The following is a 21,329-nucleotide window of genomic DNA, read 5'->3' on the forward strand; positions in this document are numbered from 1 at the left end:
AAATGGCAATGCTGTCTCCACAAATCCTCATAGGCAAAAAGCTCTTAGTTCCTGTCTCCTCCTCCTTTTATTCCTTTCTCTACCCAGCCATATCACTCCTGTCTCCACCTCCCTAGTGCTGGAATTAAAGGTGTGTGATCACAGTTGCTAAGATTATCTTTTCGTGAGCTGTTTCTTTAGGGACTAGATCAATTTTATGTAGTCAGTATGACCTTGAACACAGATCCGTCTACTTCTTAATCCTGAGTCCTGGCATTAAAGGTGTGTGCCACCACCATCTTTAATAATATCTAGTCCATTTGCATTCGACAAATTCAGAGAAAACACTTAATCTATCTTGATGAGTCCAAAGTCTTGTACCTAATTTACTTTCTATTCTAATTTGCATTATCAAATTATCTTTTAATGTCTTTCAATTTTTTACACTTTACACATCTTTAGTGAGTTTCTTTTCTGAATCTGGTAAACAATGAAAACTGTAACTATAACTATCTAGTCTTCAACTCCCGCAGAGACCCAAGAAGTAAATAATATTAATTGAGTAAGCACAAAGTGAAAACAAGCTACTTCCAAAAACTGTGAGAAATGACAAAAACAGCTAGCTGCCTGGACATCACCCAAGTTTCTTCTGCAACGTTGGGGCATCCATCTTTCTCAGAAAGGAACCCCATTGCTGTACAGGCTTTCTTGTTTCTCTTACAGCAATGAGCCTTGGCTTCCTTCTCCTCTGATGACATACATAGTCATTTCAGTGAACCAAATACTGCTGGAGTAACCTATACTGTGACCCCAAATCAGTATGGGCTACTTGAGCCAGAAAGACCAAGCCAGTTCTCAAAGTAAATCTAAGACGCCACACTCAAGCCAGCAGGAAGCTCAGAAGAGAAGACAGTGCAGCCCAGTATAAATGTGCCTTTCCCCTTAATTAAAAATCTATTAGCAAATTTCCTGATAGGCTGATGGTATTTACAAATATAAACTAATAGCTATTTATTTGGATGTTTATACTAAGGCTCAAAACGAGTTTTTCCTTGTAGTGTGATAATTGTTCAGATGGCTTCCTGCTGATTTAATTACTTCAATTAACGAGGATTCTGCAAGAGTTTCCCTTGGCTTTGGTTTTTCTGTGCTGTTATCACTGGAGCCTCATTGATTGTAGCTTGAGGGCCAAACTGTATCTGTACCACTCTCAGATACCAGCACTGAGAGAGATGCAGTCAGTGGAGAGAGGAAGAATACAGAAACCAAGTTGCAAGCCTTCCCCAGCACACAGGAGGCTTTGGGCCCGTATCACTGTGTTCAGTCTTCTTCAGTTCAAAGGTACATGTAGCCACCCCCAATGTCACCTCTTGCCTCTGTGTCACCACTGATAAAGTTAGGCGAAGCTGGTTGGAGATTGCTGCAGCTCAATAAGAACGCTGAGCCCAGAACTTCCTGTTGTTTCTGACTTTTCACTGCGATGGCCAATAACTGAGACAGACGGTTTTCAAAGATAAGACTTTACTTTGCTCAGAGTTTCAGAAGTTCAATCTGTGGGCAGCTGGGTGAGGTAGAGCATCATGATACTGTGTGTGGAGGAGGAGCTGATCATCCTATGATGCACACATGTTAGAGAGAAGGGATCTTCAATCAAATAGAACAGGTAAAGTCATGCCCCCACTGACCTATTTCCTGTAGGTGGGCCCATCCAGCTTCCAAAACTTCCCAAAGTAGTTCCACCAACTAGGAACCAAGAATAGCACTACAGTCAGTCAGTGGTAGATATTTCATATTCAAACCATAACATGCCTGGTGACATATAAAGTATATCCACCAATTCTGCAACATTCGTTCCTTAAAGATCAAATTGTGCTCTCTCTCTTGCTCTCCCTCCTCCCCCCTCTCTCTTGTGTGTGTGTTCTACATGAAATTAGCTTCAGTGTTGTAAGACTCTCTATAGAGAGACCCAAGGTGACAAGGAACTAAGGTGTCCTCCTTCTGGGAACCAGAGAAGTGAGCACTTCGGAAGCCATCTTCCAGGCCTAGTTAAACCCTCCTATGACAGAGCCAGGCCAACACTTTGATTATAGCTCCATGAGAAACCCAGAGGGTGAACCACTCTCTGTGACTAGCAAACCATAGCTAAACCTAGTCACACATAAGCCATCATCATAGATTATAGAGACCTTACAGTACCAACTCTACATTCATGATAGAAACATTCTAATACCAGAAATCAGTAAATATAGTGAAACAAAAGGAATCATTTCAAAGAGCTCTAGCAATGAAAGAAGAAATCACCCAAGATAATAGGAGAGAAAGTATGCCAGGAGCACAGCAAAAGCCTCACTGGGATACAGCATCTGAACTGAGATCTGAAGACATCAATACCCGGCAAAGAGAACTCTGGGTAGAGGGAAAAGCAAGAGCTAAATGTCCCAGGCAAGAAATAGCCTGGTGGTTCCATATGCTGAGCAAAGAGACAGTGCTGTGTAAAGAAGGTATTAGAGGGACTAAGTATGTCTTAGTTAGGGTTTTCATTGCTATGAAGAGACACCATGACCATGGTAACTCTTATAAAGAGAACATTTAACTGAGGTGGCTTCCACACAGTTTCAGAGGTTCAGTCCATTATCATCATAGCAGGGAGCATAGTAGCCTGAAGGCAAATTTGTGCTGGAAAAATAGCTGAGGGTCCTATATCTTGCTGGTAACAGGGAGTTGACTGAGACACTTGGTGGTATCTTGAGCATAGGAAACCTCACAGTGACACACTTCCTCTAACAAGGACATACCCCCTCCAACACAGCCACACCCCCTAATACTGCCACTCCCTATGATCTTATGAGGGCCAATTACAGTCAAACTACCACGATATGCAAGGTTTCAGCTCTCACACCAAGGGAAGTGAGAGGCCTGCAGGGGGCTTCCACCAGGAGCAGCTCTGTCCGTTGTACATCTCCAGCATGTCACAGAAGAGGGCTACAGGTGGAGCAAGAAAGAACTGCAGTAGGTCTCAGTGGCTCTCTCAGGCATCAATGGCCATAGCCTGCTGAGGATAGAAAGAGGGAAAATGAGAATCGAGAGCCTTGAGCTGAGCTTGAATACAGAAGAGATAGCATCGCTGATGGACTACATTGGGGGGGGGGGGTGGAAGAAAATAAGGAACCAAAGACTGTTTTGATTTTGGGTATAAGCAACTGGGATAACTATGGGGCTTGTAACCTGAGGTACTGAAGATGGTGTTGGAGCAAGTGTGAGTCCCCCGTGTGACTCCCGCCTGAGCTGGTTGCAGTGTCCAAGCAAACCCACCAGGCTGAGGAGCATCCCCGTGGACATGGACATGTTGTATATAAGATGTGCTTTATATTTGGGAAGAAGTGACATAGTGTATGGCACTTCTTTGAAATCCAGAACAATTCTGAGTTAATCTGGTGAGAGTGTGTTTCTTCATTTTCCAGATAAGGACAACGGAGGCTCAGAAAAAGCCTATGCCTGTCTAACATCACCAGCCGTGAAGAAGCCATGCAGGAGCTCTTAAAGGGAAACAAAGGGGCATCTTGTATCTTTGTATTGCGATATTCCCTGCTTTTTCAACCTTGCCCATCAATTCACTCCACTGTTGTGACAACCAGATGACTTCCAAGCTCCTCCATGTGATTCCGCTTCCCATCACTGGAGCGGGATGTCTTAGAGAAAAGCATTGCTATGGCCCAGTGTTGAAGGCAGCTCATGATCCATTGGCCCCATTGCTGCTGGCTTCCTATAAGGCAGCACTTGGTGGCAAAAGCCTGTGAGAGAGCAAAACTCACCAACAAGGGGCCTAAAGGGAAAGAGAGAGAGGCCATTGGTTCCACAGGTCCTTATGGGCAAAACCAGGTGACCTGAAGACCTATCCCTAAGTCCCATCTCCTATCTCCCAGTAATACCACCCCTACACGACCTTTAGAGACACATCCTAACTACTGCATCCTTGAAGGGACACATAGTCAGGTGCACACGCGCCCCCCCACACACATACACTGAATTCATTTGTTCATGGAGTGCTTCTTATCCATCAAACACTTACTAGATGCTGAGAAAATGAAAAAGAATCAGACCTGCTATCTAAACTTGAAAACTTCTCAATCTCCCACAATATCTAGAGAGATTTTGAAGAAAGATTCCTAGGGCTGGTCTCAGGAAATCCTTCCTGCTGACAAGAAACAAACAGAAATCTGACCCACAAACAGGCCATGCAGAAGAGGACTGTGGAACTTCGGGCATGATATTGTAATATTCTCGTGGGCTGCCCAAATTCCAAGCATTAGAGCTGATAAATGGCTTTATTGAATTTTGGGGATAAATATTTAAAGCTTTCAAGAGTTTGTGTTAAGTCTTACCTAGCAGTTGCACTTGCTGACAGCGCCATCTCCTGGTAGCTACTAGTGTAGCTACTAGAGAAATAAAAAGACATGGGACTCAGACACATGTCTGGAGGAGACAGGACATTGTCAGGTGATTCCAGACCCTGAACAGTGACACCAACACACCAAGTATCAAAAGCTGCAAGGTGTCTGAGGGGAAAAAACTGTCTAAAACAGCCTAAGATGAACAAATCAGAGGAGGGGGACTCAAAAAAAATGTCCCAAGTTCTCCTCAAAATAAACTTGGAAGCATAGTGTCCTCCAGAGGTCAAATAGCCTCTCTCTTGCTCCAAGAAGAAGGCCAGCAGGCCAGGGCCATGGGGAAAGTGAGTGTTCATTGTCTCACAGTCTCAGGATGCACACTCCCAAGATGTTTTGTACCACTGTTTATAACACCTGAGCCATGACACTTGTCACATAAAGGGCATTGCATGGCTTTTTAAAACTGATGCTGGAGGCAAATGTCCTATGCTCTCTGTTTTATATGGTTCCTGGCCTCAAACTCTTAGATATGTGTATCTGGGTGGGAGGAAATATGGGAAAGTCCAGGGAACTTGGAAGGGGAAACTGGGTGGAAGAGGAAGGAGGAGGGAGGGAAGAAGAGAGACAGAGAGAGCAGGGAGGGAAAGCGATTTATTTATTTATTTATTTATTTATTTATTTATTTATTTATTTATTTATTTTGAGACATGATTTCTCCAGCCCTCGTTGTCCTGGAACTCACTTTGTAGACCAAACTGGCCTCAAACTCAGAAATCTGCCTGCCTCTGCCTCCCAAGTGCTGGGTTTAAAGGCATGCACCACCACCGCCCATCAGAGAAATCGATTTTTTTTTTTAGGGAGGCAAGTGTGGAAAAGTATAGAACAAAGTAGAAGAGAGAATGCTGCCAGTTGAAAAAGGACAGCAGAGAAGGGACAGGAAGATAAGGGGGGAGAAGGGTTAGGGAACAGAATTGACCAAAATGAAATATGTATGAAATCCTATATGGAGCCTGTTATTTGTAAGCTAATTTAAAAGATAAAATATAAAAATAAAATGCTTTTTAAAAGAAAGATAATATACCAAATCTCTACCCAAAAAAATTGTGTTGGGCAAACATTTAATGTCATGAAAAGGTTTCAGGTTTTACACCAGGAAATTTCAAAGCTAAGTGTGGGGGAGGGTAGACATCACAGTATTAACAATGCATCTGCAATGGAGAGAGTAATTAATTTTTCTGTAGTTCTGCCTCTAAAGGTTTCCAAATTTTCACCACTTTAACTGAGAAGGAAAAAGATAACTACCCCAAGAGTAGACACTTCTGTCCTCCCACAGCTATGTCGTGCATCACTTCCTCTGGCTGTGCAGTCGAGGCAAGGAAAGCAAGGTCACAGTAGCAATTCCCAGGGGATCCCTTACTGCTGAACATAGTGTGGCTAAAGTGCCCAGCACCATGTCTGGCACACAGTAAATGTTAATAGGAACTATTATTATTCATAATATTATTACTATTATAGTTAAGCTTCCCTCCAAAATACACAGAACACTGACTCAAGGCCTAAGAAGATTAAAAACAATACATAGAAAATATCTAATCACACCAGAAAGAGATTTAAGTGGTAAGGTCAGTGACAAGAAGTGGCACTCCTCAAGCTCCAATGCTAAGCAAGATCCTTTGGTTACAAAGGAAAAAGATCCATTCACTCTTACTCAACCAAGGTCTGTCCTCAAAGGTATCTCACAGAGCCCAAAGGGAAGCACAAATGCACAGGGGCTTCCTAGAAATCTGAGCTGGGCAACTAGGAAGAATCAAGAACCCCCTCCCTCTGTACCCCTCCTTCTTTCAATGCATCTTCCACAGGCTGATAATGGACATTCCCACACTATCTCCCCTGTGCACAGCAGCTGGCCAACTCAGCTTCCATCCCTCCAATCCAGACTCCCAAATGGAGAATGTGATCTGGTGCATCATGTTTCCATAGCAGATCACCCAGGTCATCTATCCCTGGCCTCCCAAGAGGCTGATTCCCTGGGTTCAGGTGCTCTTCTCTGGTGCAACTGAAGTGGCAAAAGGAACCAAGTCATGTTATATAAAGCAGGCCACCGCCAGCATTCACCCAGATTATGGTTAGGTGTATGGACAGAAAAAAAGCATTGACATTTCTAGGATGGAACTTTCTAGAACAGAACTGCCTTCTACTTGTTTTATGAGGTTTCTTATTCATCCTCATAGACTCGTTCTACACTCTGAGTGTTTAATGCTAGGTTGTGCTGAAGGAAAACTCTTTTTTTCCAGAGGTTTGGCTTCTCAGGAAGCAGATTAATGTCCTTAATTGTTCATCTGTTCTAGCAAAGATACCACATCTGATGTAGAAGCTGCCACTGCAGAAGCTGTCTGGTAGAGCTTAGAGAACTCCTTTGTGATTTGCCAGAATCCATCTGAGCTTGCTGAGTTCTACATTCATCAAAATTGAACGATAATATAACTGGGGCCACTACCTCCACATGCTTTGCCCCTGCAAGCTGGCACTTTCTTCCATTCTAGGACATGTTCTCCTTAACCAACTCTCTTTAAAAGCTGAAGATGCAGGAGGCAGTTGGGGGTTGCTTTTTACTGAATTTCCCCACTGTAGCAATTACAACCTATAATAGAATCAACATGTCAAGACTGTCCGTCCACCCCATTACATACTTAAGAACCTCAGACATGCCAGCTGTGGTGGTACATTTACTCCTAGCCAGCTTGATGTACAAAGTGAGTTCCAGGACAGCCAGAGCTACAAAATGAGACACTGTCTAGAAAGAGAGAGAGAGGAAGGGAAGGGATGGAGGGAAGGAAAAAGGAGAGAGAGAGAGAGAGATCATCTTAGACATGACCACTGATGGATCCACACATGTCATGAAGCCACTGTGAGTTGGACTGTAGCCAGGACTAACAGAGGACCATCATGGCACCGTCAGCTAATGTCCACCAGTCCCTGGAGTGCTTGGACATTCCCCTCTCACCACTCCACATCTATATACTCCAGTCAATGGCTAAAATCTCCTTGAGGACACTTTCGAATGAAGCCAGAAGGAATCACCACTGGTGTGTTTGTTTTGATGCTACAGGGCCATTCCCACCTGGGAACAAGATATAAAGCAGTTTTCACTTCCTTTTTGAAAATTTGCTCACCTCCTTTAATGTCTTTTGATTGAACAGACTAAGCAGTCTGTTGGTTGTCATCTGTTTTGCAATTGTCATTTTCACTGTCATCATAACAATTCTCTGCAGGTTAACCTGCCATGATAGTGCCTGAACTTGGCCCTGGCCTGGCAAGAAGCTACCACTGACCACATTTTTCGGTAAAACAGCTGTCCTTCTTGCCCGCACATCCTGCCATGGCACATCACCTGGTGCAAACCATAGCCTTACTCGGGGCTTTTCAATCCTCTCCCCATCGTTTTTCCATGTAAATTATGACATTTCCACTATTGACTATGCACCTTCTCTTTCTATGCCCCAAACACATCATCGTAGAAATTGGTCCACACCATCTCCTGGGTCACTTCATCTTCACTTCTCAGCTTCTCAACAACACTGTCATCTGTGTAGTCATAGTTTTTTTGGCATCAAAATGCCTTCATTTTTAAACAGAGGTGTTTCTGTTTTCCTCATTAGTTTAAATGATTCTCCATTCAAATCTCCAGATTAACCCTCCCTGAGGGAGAGAGCCATCTGCTCTCCATCTTTGAGGCATATAACTAAGTACCTGACATTTAGCAAATGCTCAGTAGAAGTTTGATTAATTTACTGGACAATGTTTACATAGAGGATAATTTCTCTCCTCGCACATGTCTGCCATGTGTTTCATGAAAGACAGTTCTTAATACAAAGATGGTGACATGCTATCCTACAAGAAGAAGTAGGGATCTCCCTGCCTTCAGGAGAAAGAGGCCTTTTAAATGACTTTTGAAGACAGTGAACTGGCCAGCTTTCCTTCCATTAGAGCTATGTTTGGAAGTTGGATTTGGCCATTAGATTTCTTAGATCACTTCTTGCCAAAACTCCTGTCTGTTTCCAAAGTTCATCCACACTACCCACAGTTCCCTCTTCACCTCCGTCCCTGCTGTGGCTGGCTCATGGTGCCTCCTTGCCACCGCTTAATCTTGAGCAGCAAAAAATGTTTACCATCTCCTAACCTAAGAGGAGGAAACAAAAAGAATCAAAGAAGATGTCATTTGCCCAAAGCCACAAGGTAATGACAAAGCCAAGACAGAAATTTAAGCCTTCCTTCTATCACCATCCCTTCTGGAACCATCCAGAAGTAACTGGAGTTATTTTTCTTCCACACCTAAGGAAATGGAAGTGTTGCCAATGGAGCTTTGAGAAACAGCTTGTGTCTGTTCAAGATACACTGACTGGGTACTTAGTAATCAGACCCTACTCTGGCTCATTGGAGGTAGAGTGGTCAAAAGAGACTTGGTAAATAATGGCACCGATAAAGAGGAGGAGGAAAACAAGGCTGAGAAATATAAAGAGGAGAAGGAAAAGGAAAGGGGGAAAGAGGAAGCACATGGCCTCTGCTCACGTTGGCTTCTAAATTAGAATTGTGTCTGCCAAAGTATTTTGAAGGTGCTGTACATAAAACACAACACTAGGACTAAGACCAGAAAAAAAAAAAAAGGAATCATTTTAATTCAGGGCACAACAGTCTATGACCCATAGACCAGTTCCAATTTTACTCTATAAGCAAAAAAGATTTCTGTATTTTTTTAGAAGTTGCAGAAAGTCTGGGAGAAAGCCTAGAATGCTTGCTCTTGCCCACTGCAGAAAAGCATGCTGAGAGTAAAAGTTACCCTCCCCATCGCTGAGACCAAGGTACCTGAGAAAACACCTTAAGGAAGGAAGAGTGCCATGACTCATGGCTTTGGGGGTTCGGTGCCCTTGGGCAGAGCATCACAGGAGTAAGAGTATGCATTGGAGGCTGGTCTTCTGGTCCAAGCATCCCTCCAGTGGTTTGCTTCCTCTGCTGAGACCTATCTTCTAACACTCTTGAGATGCTTCCAAAACAGACTCACCAGCAGGGAACCAAGAACTCGCTGAATTAGCCTTTGGGGAACTCTTCATTGGTTCTGGTCTAACCTTAAAGAATGTGTGACTGGGCCTGGTGGTATACATTTATAATCTCAGAAGCTGAAGTAGAAACAGTGGAGTTGGGGCCAATCTGGGCTACTACAGTATTTTGTTTCAAAGAAAAAAAGTGACAAAATAATTTTTACATACTTGATGACTTTGACTTCCCAGGATGCATTTCCTTTCCCTACTCTCAGATGTATCTTTTGTGGGGGGCTGGCGTCTAATGTGATGCTTGAACTTCACTGAAATGAATTCCTCTCCATCCTTGTAGGAATGATTCGAGATGTGACTCCATCTGGCCTCTGTGGTTTAAGAGGAAAAGGGAAGCGCTTCCTGTGTAGAGCTGGAAGGTGAGGCTGTAAGCCTGAGGGCACTGGACTCCATGCTGAGGAGACAACTCATTCCAGGAGGAAAGCAGACTGGTAACGTGGTCTTCATTCGCACCACCCACAGTCTAAAGAGCCTTTCTAAAAGCCAGGAGAGAGCACTGCAGGTGTCAATCCTTCCACTGATCTGAAAGGAATATTCAGGATGCCCACCTAAACCAGGTGTTGTTCTAGAAACTTCTAAATAAGCTCCAAACCAATAATACTCAAGTCATTCATGTCTAACTAAAATTCTGCACTCTTTGGCCAATAGCTCCTCAACTGTCCTCCCTACAAGCTCCCATACCCATTGTTCTACTCTCAGCTCCTATGACTTTGTTAGATTCCATACTTAAGCACAACCATGGGCTGGTTGTTCTGTGACTAGCTCATCACTTCCCATGTCCTCCACCTTCACCCATGATATTGGAAGGGACCAGATTTCCTCCTTTCTATAGATGAATATTATTTTATCCTGTATATCTCACACTTTATTTGACCATTAATGTACCAGTGGCCATATGAGTTGATGTCATACATTGTGACAAATGCTCCAAGATGAAGGTGCAGCTATCTCTCCACACTCTGCTCTGACTACATTTAGAAATGGTCTCAGCAGTGGAATTGCTAATTATACTTTTAATTTAAGGACTTACTATATTATATATTCAGATAGAAGTTAACAAAATATAAGACAAAAGTCAATAAAGAAAACAAAGACAAAAGCTGATTCTAGGAGAAACTAAAAATATGATCCCAAAATGAAGCTCCAATGAAAGTACAGAAAAGACATAATCAGTCAGGAAATTTAAAAGAGGCATTACTACAGATCCTATATTAAAACAAAGGTAAAAGGTCATTATGAATAATTTTATGCCAATAAATTTGAAATAAATTCAATTAAAATGAACAAATTCAAACAAAAACTGACATTAGAAGAGATGTGATAGAAGGCTGGACAGTCTCAAGCATTCATTTCCAAGTCATCATTTACAGATGGAGCGGTTAATTCAAACTATAGACTGAAGGCAAATGTGCAGCCTCTGGGTAATTCCTGATACAGATACTTCTTATTAACCCTGAATGCCTTTGTATAAGCACATATATCATATATATATACACATATATACAGGCCCTTAATGTATTCATGTTTGTAACCAATGAACAAATTCAAAATCATTCAGAATGTCCTAATCCAAAGAGTTGCTTTAAAAAGTGGTCTACTTCACCCACACACCTTCCTGGGGCTCCTTGCCCTAGGCAGATAGAAGAAACCATAGGTCTACCACGCACCAAGGGTATCATTATGGTGAGCAAATATAAGGTGCAGTGTGGAAGAGAGAGAAAGGCAGAATGGTTCATGTCCTGTGGAGAGAGGCAGATCTGAAGAGGTAAAAACGGTAAGAAACAGGCTCATGTGGGAGGCCTGCTTGCCACCAAGGGCCATGTCTGAGTCCACAGCTCTACCACAGCAAGGGTCTGTGTTGATACCCATGGCTCCTGTTACCATCAAAGGTCAAGCAGATGCTTAGGATCCAGACCAAGACCTGAGGCCATGTTGGTATCTGAGAGTAATGCTGCCTCTAGGGCGATACAGATCTGAGCACCTTGCACTTCCACCCAGGACCATGGTTTCATCTGGGCCCATGCTGCTGCCAAGGGCCATGCCTGGGTCAATGGCCCTACCATAGCCAGGGTCTATGTTAATTTCCATTGCCCATGTTATCACAGGGGCCCATGCAAGCCATGCATTGAAGTAGAGGGCTATGCTGAGCTGGTCCCACTTCTCACTGGCCCAGGAAGAACCTAACCCCCACCCCCTAGAGACCTGACCAGGCCCCTCTCCATCAGTGGGATAATGGACCCAATGACCCTAGCATGGGAGAGCTGGCCCCACCCCTCATGGGAAAACTGGCCCCCACAATTAGGAAAGCTGGCCCTACCCCTCACCTGAGGGAGGTGGTCCCAGTGGCCCAGAGTGACCAACTCAGCTACCACCCAGTCATATATCCAGATATCCAGAACTTTGAGTTAACATTCCCCAACATCTACCCCATCTATGACCTGCTGAAGCACATGAAATGAATGGTCCTAAGGAATCATAGCCACAGGACCTCCAAGACCCAGAGCAACTGCAGGATATACTGAATGATACAGAGCAGCTCCCACTACCACTGAGATAAATGAAGAGGTGATAGAGAGGCTGGAAAGACGGAGGATGGAAGCAGGGATTTATTTGTTTGTTTGGGGGGTCTGTTTGTTTGTTCTTTAATTAATTTTCTTACTTGTATTTTTTTATTTTATATTTTATTTTACCTTATTTTTATTATTTCGTTTTAAGTTTTCCTTTGGGAGTGACATTACAAGGATTAAGGGCAGATACAGAGGGACTGGAAAATGAGTGGGATTAGGGTGCATTATGTGAAATTCCCAAAGATCAATAAAAAATTATGTTTTAAAAAAGCGGTCTATGATACTGTATTATGTAACATAATTGTGCATGACTTTATTTATGAGCTAAATAAATGAATGGAAAAAAAGTGGTCTATCTAATGCAGTTTTTCTAAAGCTATCAAATTGGACCATTCTACAAGTACCTCCAGGAGAAACTTTTTGTCTTGGAGTTTTAAGGTCGACTGTCACTGCTGTGGATAACTGGATATATCTGCATGTCTATAGGTACCTCTGAGTTCCAGTATAAAAGTGACCAAATTACAATGATTTGAAATAGACCCAGAGACTTCCTTCACATCTAGCATCAACTACAAATTTGTGGAGATTCTCAAATCCACCTGTTTCAATAGTTCTTCAGAAGAACATGAAGAACACTGAAAAAATGTTATTGTGGCTTTGGCTTTGGTTACTAAAGGATCCTACATAAATTCAGCCAATGGATGAGATATATAGGGCAGAGACTTGGAGAGTACAGAGTTTCCATTGTCCTCTACTCTGGAGTCCGTATGCAAAAAGGATTGCTACTCAAGCCTCGGCATTTTCATTGTGGCCTTATTACATAAGCAAATGATTAACTGATCTCCCATGTGGTATCTCAGACTCGTGTCAACTGATACCACATGACCTAAACTTAAGCTATAAAACAATCATGGGTGACCTTTCTGACGTGTCTGTCTGTTGAGTATACTTGACCCCAGCCTAAGACTCAACATGGCCAGCACCAACTTAAAACAAAGACACTTCTATATGGTTTACCATGAATTACCTCCCAGAAGGAAAGCAAAGCCAGGCTTCTCTTCCATCAAGGCCAAATTCTTTACTGCTCAGTACTGACATGTAGATGGTAGACATATAATTCTAGCTCTCTGGCATCAGGTCTGTCAACTCATTTATATGTAGAAAAGAACATATACAAAGGGACCCATGTCAACAAAGGGACTTTGAAGAACAGTAACCAAAATACAGAGTAACACCACTCTGTCTTCCACAGACTTGGTCTCATGATTCTTAAGATTATGCCCCTGGACAAGCTGACCTGAAGCCCCAGTTGAATCTCTGAGGTAATTTCAGGGAAATAAAAAGGTTAAGGCACATAGAAAGATCCCCCTGCCTCTCCCTATTAAACACAGCTCTCTGTCTCTTTCTTTCCCCAGCAATCTACGCTGAGACCTGAAGAGATCTTTGCTGCACAGTAAGCAGCTTGATGCCTTTGTTTTGTAGCTCACACCTTTCAGAGGGATAAAAAAAAATAGTAATTTCACATGTCTCTTCTATTTAAGTTGCTTCACAACCAGACTGTCCAACCACAAAGAGATGGTGGGTGTCATAGAAACAAGCCTTAGGCTTTTTCATAGTATGAGGCATACAATATCCTTCAATAAAGTGGCCATACACCGTATAGACAGTTTTTAAACATCCTCATTTGCAAATGGTAACTTGTGATCCAAAAGCACTATTACAAAATTCTTTGAATGACCAACTTGCTCTGTGAATTTAAGACCTAATTTACATGTAGGATTTCAGGAGCATGAGGCAAGACAGAGAAAGATAGACTTTGCTGATTTGCTGACCTGACTCACTTGGTTTTCCTTTTCATAGACAGAATAACAGTAATATTTAGTCTGGACTGTACTGGAGTCACTACAGATGGGGTTAATTGTGTCCCTCTTTACCAGAGTATCTTATGTAGAGAGAGCTAGATAAATAATTGTTTATTGAATTGAATTTGTGCATGCTTTATTATACATCATGTTCAAGCTCTCAGAACTGGAGATAAGAGACTAATGGGCCTGAGGAGTTTTAAATGGGTTCGATTGTTCAATATCTAGGAATCTACATGTAAGAATACCAATGCCTGCCATGTGTTCTGTTGAAGGAACGCACGTCTGATCAGCACTGATAAGACAATGAAATGAGTCACACAGTCTCTGTCACTTTTTTCCAAATCTGCAGTTACATATATATTCATCTTGTCGGATGGCTATATAAATAGATGGGGTAAAACAACATGGCATTTGTTGTACTTCAATTACTTTCTTGTATAATGTCAAGAAGTAAAAGCTAACAAACCATAACTTTCCTTGACATTTCCTCCCTCAAGTGACCAATGATGGATTTGCCTTTAAAAAGCATTCATCATTTTAAAGAAGGCTAGAGACAGTAGATTTCTTTGTGTTATTTTTTTTTCCATTTTTTTAAGCCAGTGGTTAAATTGAAAAGCCCGGCTCTCCTGCAGATGGAAAGCAAACCTGGTTGATAAGATTACATGTTTCTAATCCTGGGGGATGTTTGAAGTCATCCAAGTAGAGAGGGCATTTGCTGTCATAAATGGTCCAGAGATGGAACTGAATTCCCAAAGAGGCGAGAGGCCACCCTTACCATCACGCCCCCACTTTCCCCCCATCTCCAACCTCCATTCCCATTTAACAGCATACACTTTGCTTAGCAAATCTTTTTATGTGGCCAGATCTGACATCCCAGCATGACTGTTAACAGCACTGGCGTCTGAGTCTGAGGGACATAGTTTCAAATATCTCAGTCATTTATCAGTTCTGTGACCTTGCTCAAATTATTTAAGTTCTTTAAATCTGTTACTTTGTCTGGAAAATAGTAACAATCAACTCCAATTCACAGAATTCCTGCATATAATAAAATTAAATAATGTGGTAAAAGGGCTCAGTGCAGTAACTGATAATGTGTGTGTGTGTGTGTGTGTGTGTGTGTGTGTGTGTGTGTGTGTGTGTGTGTATCCTGTTATCAAATATAGTATAAGCCGATAAAGACCAGGTCAGCGCTAGACTTTGTCACTACTTGTAGTCTTCAGGCCAAGCACAGAACTTGTCTTCTAAACACTCACTAGTTGTGGAATTACAATGTACAGATATTTATTAGGCTAGTTTGAATTATCACCTGCCTTAGACACTAGGCATCAGTGCATCAAAATAATAATTATAGGTACCACTTATTGAGTAAATTATGAGTTACCAAGATGAAGGACCTCTGGTCCCATGTGTGTTGAATCACCTAACCACCCACCACAAGTACTCTGGGATACTCTTATCATCATCATTTCATAAATGAAGAAACTGAGGCAGAGAGAGTGTCCCACACAGAGTAGGACAAGGACTCAAACTTAACAGTGGAGTATATTACAGTATATTACGTCAGGAAAGAAATTATCCAGATAATAATAATGTTACCATTAAACAGACATTTATGAAGATACTCATCACAACAGTTTTCCTCTACTTAGCATAATCATCCTTATTTTCCAGGAAGAAATTAAAGCATTAATTAGTTAACCAAATTATCCAGGGGTAAATAGTTAGAAAGTGGCCCACAAGGATTCAAAAACTCAGGTCAGCCTGACTATAAAGTATGTTTGTTTTTTGGTTTATGGGGTTTTTTTTTCTTAAGACAGGGTTTCTCTGGGTAGGATGAATTTGAATTTGCTCTGGTTTATTGTGTTCAGTATGGTAGGACTGAAACATGTGCATCAATATGCCTCCCTTCACCCTAGGCACACATCTAAACTACATTTCCCAGACTCCATAGAAATTGAATACCACCTCATGATTGATTTCCAGCGGTTTAGGAAACAAGCTATTTTTACTTCCAGTCCTAGTCCACAGCATCATGTTCCATCTATTTCTCTGCAGAATACAGAAAAGCATGGCCAGTCTTTAAGGTAAGTAGATCTATAGATTAAACACCAAGGGCCAAATCCAGCCTGTCACTTCTCTTTGTAAGTAAAGTTTTATTTGAACACAGCCACACTTTTAATTCACACATTAGCTCTGCAGATTTCATGGTGCAATGACGACATCAAGTACATGTGGCAGAGACAAGATAAGTCACTAAGAATAAAATACTGATTATCTAATATACCCCTACTCACACATATCACCATTGTTCTGGGGAATGTTGGAGCTACAAGATTGAAGGAGCCTTCATTCCTGGGAGAATCAGTCAAGGATAGATACCCTGTCAATATGAATACCCATGCAAAGCTACTATGGAATAATCCTTCTGTACTCTGTGAATTTGTATTACTCTCATTGATTAATTTAAAAAAAAAAAAAACAATTGGCCAACAGCTGGACCGGAAGAGATGGGACAAGACAGCATGACAGAGAGTATTTTGGGAGAGAGAAGAGCAGAGCCAGGGATCACCAGCCAGATGGATAACAAGTCAGACGTATGAAATGGGATAGAGGGCCGGGTGTTGGTGGCACACACCTTTAATCCCAGCACTCGGGAGGCAGAGACAGGTGGATCTCTGTGAGATCAAGGCCAGCCTGGTCTCCAGAACGAATGCCAGGATAGGCTCCAAAGCTACCCAGAGAAACCCTGTCTCGAAAAACAAAAAAAAAAAAAAAAAGAGGGGGGAATAGAGGTAAAGAAAAGACCAGGAGCTTCAGGGAAGTACATGAATTAATAGAAATGGGTTAAGTTGTAAGAATTAGCTAATAATAAGCCTGAGCTATTGAATGAGCATTTATAAGTAACATTAAGCTTCTGAATGGTTATTTGGGGAATGGGGGGAAGGAGAGAAAGGTCCCACTAAGTAGTTACTGAGCACAAAATAAATAAATAACCTCCAATGGTGTGTTATTATACCCCTTGGTGTATTTGTTAAAGCTGCTATCCTACTATAATTTATTCACAAGACTCCCCCCACCCCAGTTAGGGGAAAACAAATTCTGTTCACACCCAGTAAAAATGACCTCTTTTTGCTTCCCAAAATGATTCCTGTTTCAGCTCATTGCTTCCCATACCACACAGCCCTTTCCTTGCACCACCACCCTCTAAAATGAAGCCACTTCTCCCCTTCCTTGAGAAAAATAAATGGCATTGATGCTGACATCAATGTCCTTCCTGAGATCCTTAGTTATTAGCAATGTTCTGTGATTTTTTTTTAAGCTTGAGGCTTCAAAATTCCAAAGAGAATTGTAGTATTTATCCAATAATTCTGACTATGCTAAGAAATAAGATTCTGCCAAGCACAAGGAAAAAAGTGTATTTTTATTCGTATGTCCATATCTGGAATGCTATAAAGCACAAACCTTTCAGGGAGGAAGAAAAAAAATCCTTAGTAAAGGGAAAGAAAAGCCAAGAGCAGATTACTGACTGCTACAGGATCCAATATCGTAAAGCCCTTTTTTCTTTTCCTATGCCACATTTTTAATGTCTCCGTGAGCTCAGTGTGCTGTGACTATCAATCACAGGAAACCACTGACATTGTGAAACTGCTTTTAAGATATACAGACTTTTCAAAGCCCAAGTTGTCTGAAGAATAAAAATCTTCAAAGGTTGTATATTTTCAAAAATATCTGTTTGATACAGCAAGCTGAGTGATGGCCAGCTGTCCCTACTCTGTAACTGCTCGACAGAATACATGAATACTGTTCTGTGGAAGACATTAAAACAGGAAACAAAAGCATTGTAAGAGGATCGCCAGCTTTGCTGTGGCCACTGCTGTGACCTCAATGACTGCTTGCCCCAGAAACTCTTATGCTGAAATCTTAATACCCAATGTCATATACCAAGGGGAGGAGCCCTTAGGGGGTGATTAGGTCATGAATGCAAAGCCCACATGGCTAAGATTAGTACCCTCCTGAGAAACAAAAAAAAAAGAAAAGAAAAGAAAAGAAAAGAAAAGAAAAGAAAAGAAAAGAAAGGAAAAAAGACCTCTTGCCATGTGAAGACAGAGAAGACATAGAAGTTAGACATATGCAACCCAAAAGACTCAAACATGCCACCATCCTGATCTCAGAATTCCAGCCTATAAAAAATAGAAATGGATTTCTGTTATTTATAAATCTCTTGCTCTCTGGTAATTTGTTATAGTATCACAAATGGACTAAGGAGAATTTACATTAATGCTGAGATGCAAATTGATTTAGGAGTGGACAGTCCTCCAATCTGCTTAGAGGTCAGAAAGTTTTAATGTTTGCAGACACATTATAGGTATGACTTCACCTAAAGATATAAGAATGTGAAGTTAATTCTGCTGGTAAGATATAGAACTTGTGGGAATTAGCAACTTCTCCAAGTGGTTAAGGAAAACCACCACAAAGAAATGGACTCTGGCCACAAAAGATTGACATTTCTAACTAACAATCATTCTTTTTAGGGATAGTGGAGACAGGGTCTCTCACAGAGATCTGCCTCCCAAGTGCTGGAATTAAAGGCATCACACCTGGTCTCTGACAACCATTCTGACATTCAACAAATATGGAAGCAGTATATGATGTGGTAACCATTATCCCATACACTCAGAACACACTAGAGACATAAACAAAGTAGTGTCTTTAAGAGGATCACCTTCTGGTAAAAGAACATAGACAATAAACAAACCAATGTACTACAGACATTAAAACAGTGATATTACACAGACCACAGTATTGTGACAACACAATGAAACTACAATTCAAGCCAAGTAGTGTAGCACACACCTGTAGTCCCAGCATTCTGGGTCTAAGGCAGGAGAATCACAAGTTCAAAGCCAACCTGAGTTAGAAACTGTTTCAGAAAAACTAAAATTCAATAACAAAAGGAGATACATAGAAAACCTGCAAGATGGGGTAGGTAGAAAAATAACTCAGTCAGTAAAATGCTTGCATACAGACTCGAGGACCTGAATTCAGTCCCCAGAACCTACATAAAAATGCCAGGCATCATGGGACATCTTTGTAATCTCAGTGGCAGGGAGTGGAAATTAGGGGAACCCCGGGGCTTGCAGGTCAGCCTGACTCAGTGTTGAAAAACCAGGGTCCGTGTAGCTCAGTGGTAGTAGCATGATTGCCTACAATGGCAGATACCAAGGCTGGAGATCTAGCACAGAAGAGGAGGAGGAGGAAAAGGACTAGGAGAAGAAGGAGGAATAGAAGGAGGGAAAAGAAAAAATGAAAAATGTTAGATGTTGGAATGTCACCCAGTCTTTAGGGATATCCACCATTCCTTAAAAACACTTCCAGGAAGCAGAATATAGTGGCCCAAACTAAGACAGAAAGCTTACTGGGAGTTGTGGGCGCTGCCCTAATTGCAATGCCTGTTTTAACTGTTTTCATCCTCAAAAGACCTGTATGTGATTGGCATCCTATTTTCCAAATTTAGAAACTGTGCTAAAATATTGCAATAAGCACAAGAACAAGAAAAGGAGAGAGCTCTCCAGCTCACTTCATAGGATTAGTGTAACTGATGTGAGCAGCAGAGCACTGCAAACAAGGGGGCTACATGCCAAAGTCACTTATGAGAATCCTAAATAGGGTGTTAGGAAACCAAATCCATAAATAAACAGAATATTTAGCATTATACCAAATAAGGCTTAAGTCCCAGGAATGCAAGGTTGCTCTGTTGAAAATCTACCAGCATAATTCATGGCATTAACAAACTCAACTGTGTGAGCATGTTAATAAGTGCAAAGGAGAAAGAACTCTTAGTAACTTGGGATAGAAAGAAACGTAAATAAAAAGAAATAAAAATTAAAAGTTCCCTGTCAGAAGTCTATAATGAACATCACATAGGAAGCAAAGGCATTACATCCATGCGCATGAAGGTGCTGTATACATAGGAAGTCATTGCATAGATGTGGAGGCATTACATACATGTGACAACTTTAACGGGAGGAAAAGATGTCTGTCACTCCGTCATATTTCACATTTTACTGTTAGCCCTACCAGTACAATATGAAAACAATTTTTAGTACAACATAAAGAAGAGAGGAAGAAGGCAAGCCCTAAAGTGGGAGAAAATATTTGTAAAATATATATGTGTTATTGAAGTACTAACCAGGCCTGATCCTGCTTAGCTTCTGGAATCAGACAATATCGGGCATGTAGCATGGTCATAGACTGTAAAATATATGACGAAAGACTATTATCCAAAGGAAAGAGAGAAGAAGAGCTTAGTTCAGCATTATATGACACTGGAACATTGTAAACTAAACCAATGAGATACTACTGCACACCCATTTAAAGGTCAAACTCTAAAATTTTATCAGCACCAAATGCAGGCAAAGTAGTATGCTAGGAACACATAGTCACTACTGAATGAAAACTGGTCCATCCACTTAGAGGAAGAGCTTGGACATTTCTCAAAAAACACACATATTCTTATCATATAATCCAGACATCATTGGACTGAAAACTTATTTCTACAATGGAACCTACATATGCATGTTTGTTGCACCCATGTTCATTATTGCCCAGACTTAGAAGCAACTAACACAATCCTCAGTAAACATACAGACAGATGAGTAAGCCGTAGTACATCAGGCAAAAGAACAGTCAAGACTGAAAAGAGATGGGCTACCAAACCACAAAGAGGCATGGAGGAGTCTTGGATAAATACCAGGAAGTGAAAACAATGCTAATATTAAAAGGCTATACAGTAGTATATGATTCCCAACTAGGAGACATTCAGCAAAAGATAGAATTGGAAACAATAGGGAGATCTATGCTGAGGGTGAGAAGAGAGGGAGTAGACAGAGCACAGAGGACAATAAAACTACTCCATATAATACTACTGAGTGATACATGTCACCACATGTTTGGCAAAATCAAAGGAACATGCCACACTAATAGTGTGCCATAATGCAAAGTAAGGATTCTGGGTGACAATGTATCAATGTAAGTTCATCTACTGTAACAAATTACCACTCTAGGGCAGAAGCTATGCAGTGTAGAAGTAGGGGAGTGTGCAAACTCGACTACTCCAACAAATAAAATTCACTTAAACATAGCTATGGCATAACAAATTTATTCATGATATAATTATCAATGTAGGAAATTCAAGAGAATTCATAGCTTATTTCTTTAAACTATTAAGAAAATGTAATGAAACTTAATGCAGGGCCAGAGAGATGGCTCAGTGGCTAAAGGCAGTTGCCACCGATACTGACCGTCTGAATTTGATCCCCTGAACCCACATGGTAGAAGGAGAGGACTGACTCCTACAAGTTGTCCTCTGATCTCCACACACATGTTGTAGCACACACATACATACACACACACACACACACA

Source organism: Cricetulus griseus, chromosome 3 (assembly GCF_003668045.3).
Source record: "Cricetulus griseus strain 17A/GY chromosome 3, alternate assembly CriGri-PICRH-1.0, whole genome shotgun sequence".
Classification (NCBI taxonomy): domain Eukaryota; kingdom Metazoa; phylum Chordata; class Mammalia; order Rodentia; family Cricetidae; genus Cricetulus; species Cricetulus griseus.